Here is a 6,000-nt window from a genome sequence, read left to right as displayed (position 1 = left end):
CCCCTCACCCGCAGTCTCCCCACGGCGGCGCGGACCGGAAGAGAACAACCGCTCCCCCAGCTGAGCGCTGCCCTCTCACCCGGATGTAGAGACGCCGGCAGGAAGTGACCGCTCCGCCCAGCTCTCGCGGCGCTCCTTCGCCGCCGCGCCCCGGGCCTCCCTACCGCTCGCGGCACGGCAAGGCGCATGCGCAGGGGCCGCCCTGGAGCGGCGGGGGCGCAGGGGTTGGTAGCCGTTAGTCGGCGGCCCGCCGGTCAGGGCGGCCACCTCAGCGGCAGGCTGGCGGCGTGCGCGGCCCCCCGGCGGCGGGCAGGCCTGGGGCCGGGACAGCTGCCCGCCGAGGTGCTGGGGGTGCGGAGAGGCACGGGCGGGGCGGGGCGGGGCGGGGCGGGGCGGGGGAGGCCCTGCGCACGTTTCTGCGCAGCTCTGTCAGGCTGCGGAGGGGCGGCAGCAGCATCGCGTCCCTGTAAAGGCGGAAACCCGAAAGCCCGGCCTCACGGCCTGTCTTTTCTCTGTCCCCAGCTGTCATGATTCGCACGTGGCCTGTCTGACAAAGATCTGGCGGCCTTTCTGTGCTGATGAAGGAATAAAAGGCAGAGGTTACAGCTCACAGTGCTCCACTGACAGCCGGTTCTGGCTAAGGCCAAAAGATAGAAACGACAGTGCAGGTATTCTGCTTTCTAAAGTTACTGACCAATTGTAATTGAGCTACTGTTCAGAAGTGTGTCAAAAAGATAATAGTTGAATAAGTAAGTTAGGATTTGGCCACCAGAGATTGTAGGTGTGCTAGGATAAATCCCAAGTCAAGAACGGGCTAAAATGCTTGCACCCTGAGGGATCAATAGTTCAGAAGATAAAAGCCAAGTCAAGATTTGATTCCTTCCTCTGGAGAAGGACAATTACCATAAGTGAACTCTTGGCATTGAGTAGGTACTGAAACAATAAGTTTGTGCACACACAGACAGGCGGAGCTTCGATCTTTGAGAGGGAAGGGGTAGGCTGTGGTCTTGCTCAGCTGAGAGCTTCTTGCCTGAGGGCTTGCTCAGCTGAGAGCAGGACACAGCTGGAGTTGTCATGGCTTAAAGCTCTGGCCACTCATAGATAGATTAAAAGGATAAGAAGGAGACAAAGTGCAGGGGTCCAGGTGAAGTGGGACTGCAAGTGGACTGGCAAGGGAAGGTTTGGGCTGCAAAAAGAATCCTTCTCTCAGGACCTTTTCATCTTGGCCATGGCTTGGGATCCTTATAAAAGGGTCAGCCCATGGCTATGGTTAATATTACATTTATGAGAGGCAAACCCTAGTGGCATATATGGAGTGAAGCTGCAAAGGTAGTGCCAAAGGAAAGTTTAGCCACAAAAAGATTTCCCTTAATAATTTTTTATTTTGGCTATTTTTATTTTATTAGTATAATTATTTGAGGTCTTAGGGTAAGGCTCAGCACATGGCTTGGGTTAGGGCTAGGGTTTGAGTTCAGAGAGAGAGAAAGCCTAGAGTCCTAGGTGGAGTGGGACTGCAGAGAAGCTGCCAAGGGAAGGTTTGGACTGCAGAAAGTGGGTTCTGGGCAATTTTATGGTTAGAAGAGAGACAGTTCCTAGGGCTGTAGTTGTGGTGGGTCTGCAAAGGGGCTGCCTAGGGACGGTTTGGTCTGCAGAAGAATTACCCTCAAAGACTTCAGTCAGGGCCATGTTTGGCTTTACCTGGGGTTAAGGCCCTGGGCTCCTTTAGGGTGAGGAGAGGACAGTTCCTAGGGGTCTAGCTGGAGTGGGGCTGCTGAGGGAAGGTCTGGGGTACAGAAGGAATTCTCTGGGGACTTTTTTATCTGGGCTGTGTTTGGGGCTGTCTGGTGTTAAAGCTCTATGCATTTCTAGCATTAAGGTTCGAAGAGGGACAAAGCCTAGGGATCTAGATGAAGCGGGGCTGCAGACAGGCTGCCGAGGGAAGGTGTGGGCTGCCAAACCAGTTCTCTCCTGAGACCTTTTTCATCTGTGCCAGAGCTTGGGTTTTCTGGGCTTAAGGGCTATCTGGCCACTTTAAGGGTTAGGATTAGAGGAGAGACAAAGCCGAAGGGTCCTGTTGTGGTGGGGCTGCAAAAGGGCTACCAAGGGCAGGTTTGTGCATCACAAAGTATTCTCCCCTGAGAGCTTTTCCATCTTGGCCATGGTTTGGGGTCTTTGGCTGAGGTCAGCCCACAGTTAAGATTAGGGCTAGGATAAGGGATATGGTTTATAAATGTTACAAAGTCCCAGTGTGAGTTGTTTGGGGGGGATGTTGATAAGGATTTGAAATGGGAAGTATTGGCATGAAGGAAGAGTTCTCCCTGTGAAGGAATTCAGTCCCAAGAGAGCTTAAACAGAGGATGAGTAGCATAATAGATCTTTAGTTTCATGAGAATCCTACCAGTGCCCTGTTATGCAGGACTTCTATTTTCATCTGTAACTCAGCCCACTTTATATGCTATTTGTTTGGAATCAAAACTTAACTTACCGTTTTCTGCTCAAGGCAGAAACTTTGTGTCTTTAACTGTTGAAGACAGTGATATGACTCCTGATAGCTGGAGTTCCCCATTTGGCCCATTCAGATGGTGTTCTCCAGACCATTTGACCACTCTTCTCACTATAATCTATCCATTAACCAGTAACATGTCATTCTTCGAGGTTTCTCACATTTGCCATGGGGCCTACAATAAATGTAACCTAATACAATCAATATACCTGGTAGCAGGCTGTGTTTATAGCAGTGTATTAAGCATCAACATTTTCTGTACAGCGAAAAGGAAAAAAAAAGAGATTTAGGAATGCACTTACCTGATTAAAGTAACTTGTGTTGCTCTTTTCCCTGGTCTCCTTTTCCTCTGCTCCTTGGCACAAGACACCTTGATATTTTGTGTTTCCCTTAATCTAGATACTAAATCTAACCATTTTTTTTGGCACAGAGTGTTCACTCTTAAGGATTTTTTTCCCCATGTCTTACCTGCATCCACTTGTCAAAATAGCTACACATTTCAGTGAGGCACCTGAAATAACCTGACGTTTTACAAATCACCAACAGCCTTCTGAGACAAATCTCTGTGCTTTGACATGCTGGGAGCTGTTTTATTTTTTTTAATATGTGCCTTCTTACATCCTGACCCTGACTGTGATTCTCTTCTGTCAGAAAAGACCTACAAAGCCTTTCTTCTGGTTTTAGTCATTCAAGCAAAGAATCGGACCGCTGGTCAAGAGATACTCAACTGAACAACTGTACAACAAGGAATTTGAGAACTAGCACTAGAAATTCCACCAGATCCCCCAAAATAGAATAGCATTAGGACCAGTTTTGTGTTTCTGCCTCCAAAGAGAAATACTGCTTTAGGATAAACATGGTGTATTTATTGTAACAGAACAGTTTGTAAAACTAATTTATTGGAACAACAACAAAAAAACTGAATGACCAATGAAAGAAATTTATGACCTGTAATAAAAGCAGAGGCTGAATTCAGCCTCTAAAAACTATAAACAATATTTAGTTCTGATGATAGACAGAAAAGAGAGTGGTTTACAGAATTCATTAGCAAAGAGGTCTCTGATAAACGAGCTGCAATCTCTCTCAGAATGGAAACAATTATGCAACATTAAAGTTCCTGTTTGGTGCTATTTGCAATTTTCTGAAACTTCTAGAGCTGAAGTGCTCCAGGTGTAGTTGTTGTCAGAAGGTAAATAGTGCTGGAAAGTTTGGTCAAAGCAGCTCAACGTTCAATAGTTCAAGGAGAAAAAATGAAGGGAAAAACCCTATTCCTCTATGGAAACCTTTGTCTAATCTTAAAAAGTCTATAGGCTCTTTTCTCTGTCCCTTGGCACCAGAGAAGGCCTATAGGAACTGAGACAGGTGTTTGTTTAGAATGTGCTTTACCATAGCAAACAGCCTTATGAAAGAGCATTTAATAGTACTGCTTTTAAAAGCGTTACCTGATTAAGAGTGATTAAAAACATGTACTCATGTACTCATCCTTTCCCTACTGGGAAATTACTTAACTTACTTGAAACATTTTTCAGTTTCAAAACCAGCTGTAATATATGATCATTTATGATGTTATTAGTCTCCAGGACCAGGTCTGAAATAATGAAACTTGTATCAGTACAGTGCTTCATTTTAAGTATGCCATTTTCATATTTTGTACCAAGACCAAACATGGCAAGTATATTAAAATAAGAAATGTAACTCCAATGAAATAAATGGAGGTATAACAGGGATTAATATGGAGCAGGATCCACAGTGAAGACTGCAGCTTTTTAATCATCATACCCATATGATATGCTTTGCAGTTTGTTTAGAAATCAGGATATCCTGGGATTGAAGCCAAACCAGAGACTTAGGTCTAAAATAAATTTTAAATACCAGGCAAAAAGCAGCTTTCCTCAGGAAAACAATACAAGATTTTAATAATAATACAAAGAACTTAAATTAGATGTATGTTAAGAAACAATATTAAGGAGGCACAAATCAATTGCTGAAGGTTGCAGGTGTCCATGTAAATATCCCCCACATTAAAAGTAAGATTCAAAAGTTTAGCAAGTAAATACTGAAATTAATAATTTTCTTAATTAAGCAAACGCAGTATTTTTTTCCCCACTGTGCAGCATCCTAGTTCTGATGTTCAACATTCAGCCAGGTTCAATGATGTTCATGTATGCCTTTATATGCTTGCTTTAGTGCTTTTTAAGTGAGAGATCAGTTGATATATTTATTAAGTACAATATGCTAATTTTTGTATAGGTATATACATATAACGTAATATACAGTACTGTATTTATGAAATGTTATTAGTGTATCATAGGCATTGATATGAAAGTGTGAAGTAACTATGTGTCGTGAATCCTGATTTAGGATCCTGCCAACGACACCAATTTGTCGCGAATGAAGTTGTTTAGATCACTTAAAGAATCACCGTCAAAGGTATTAGCAAAGGATGATTTTAATGTGAATTTGTAAAAGTGCGACTTAACAAAGTTCGATGGCAAGGTTCACTCTATTACTTACTACATGTGAGAAACGTGCAAAGGAAAACTGAATTAGAATCGAGTTAGAATGATTCACACAGAGACTGGAGATGCAAAAGGGTAAGGAGACCCTCCTGTTGAGTCATGAGGTTCAGAGTGGAGCCCCTTCCTTTCTAAACTTGTGATGGCGTTTAGATGTGGCTAGATCCAATCTTAGTCCCGGACTTGGTCAACGGTTTATGTCTAGTGGAATTAATACAAGGGTAAGGAAAACCTCCCGTTGAGTCACGAGGCTCAGAATGGACCCCCTTGCTTTCTAAACTCCATCTGAGAGAGGAGTCTAGATGCGGCTGGATCCAATCTTAGTCTCAGACTTGGACAACGGTTTATGCCTAATAGAAGGGATACAAAGGGTAAGAAAAATCTCCCATTAAATTACTGTGCCAGTTGTCGGGGAATGAGTGATTATGGATCCTATACGACTTTGAGGTAGCAGCAATTTAAGATATATCAACACTGTTACGATAAATCACAAGATTAGGTTATATGATTTTTTTAACAATACTTAATCATCAGCCAGTTATCAGAGTGATTTAATAAAGTTTGCTTTCAGCACTACAAAGTTTCCTAAATCAAATTGCACACACACACAAACACACCAGACACAGATACAGAGGTTAACCTATAATGAAGATTCTTCTCTCTCTCGGCCAATTGTGATAAATTATTGGCACCAAATGATCTTTAAAAACCTCATGAAATCTAATTGTAGTGAATTACTCACTATTCTCCTTCGTTAGCATTTGTCAGCAGATGATCTTTGACCCCTTCTTTGTCGGCATCTATCAGCACACGATCTTGGAAGTCCTCGCAACATCTACTACTTAAAATCCTCACGAAATCTACCGAGAGGTGTCCCAATTCAGGGGGAGATACTGGGTCACAGCCTGTTGCGATCCTGGAGAGCTCAAAGGGTCTCACATAGGATCACTATTTATAGGATCACGAAATGATTGACTTTGG

The sequence above is a fragment of the Gymnogyps californianus genome, chromosome Z (assembly GCF_018139145.2).
Source record: "Gymnogyps californianus isolate 813 chromosome Z, ASM1813914v2, whole genome shotgun sequence".
NCBI classification, from domain to species: Eukaryota; Metazoa; Chordata; class Aves; order Accipitriformes; family Cathartidae; genus Gymnogyps; species Gymnogyps californianus.
This window is presented reverse-complemented; position numbering follows the sequence as displayed.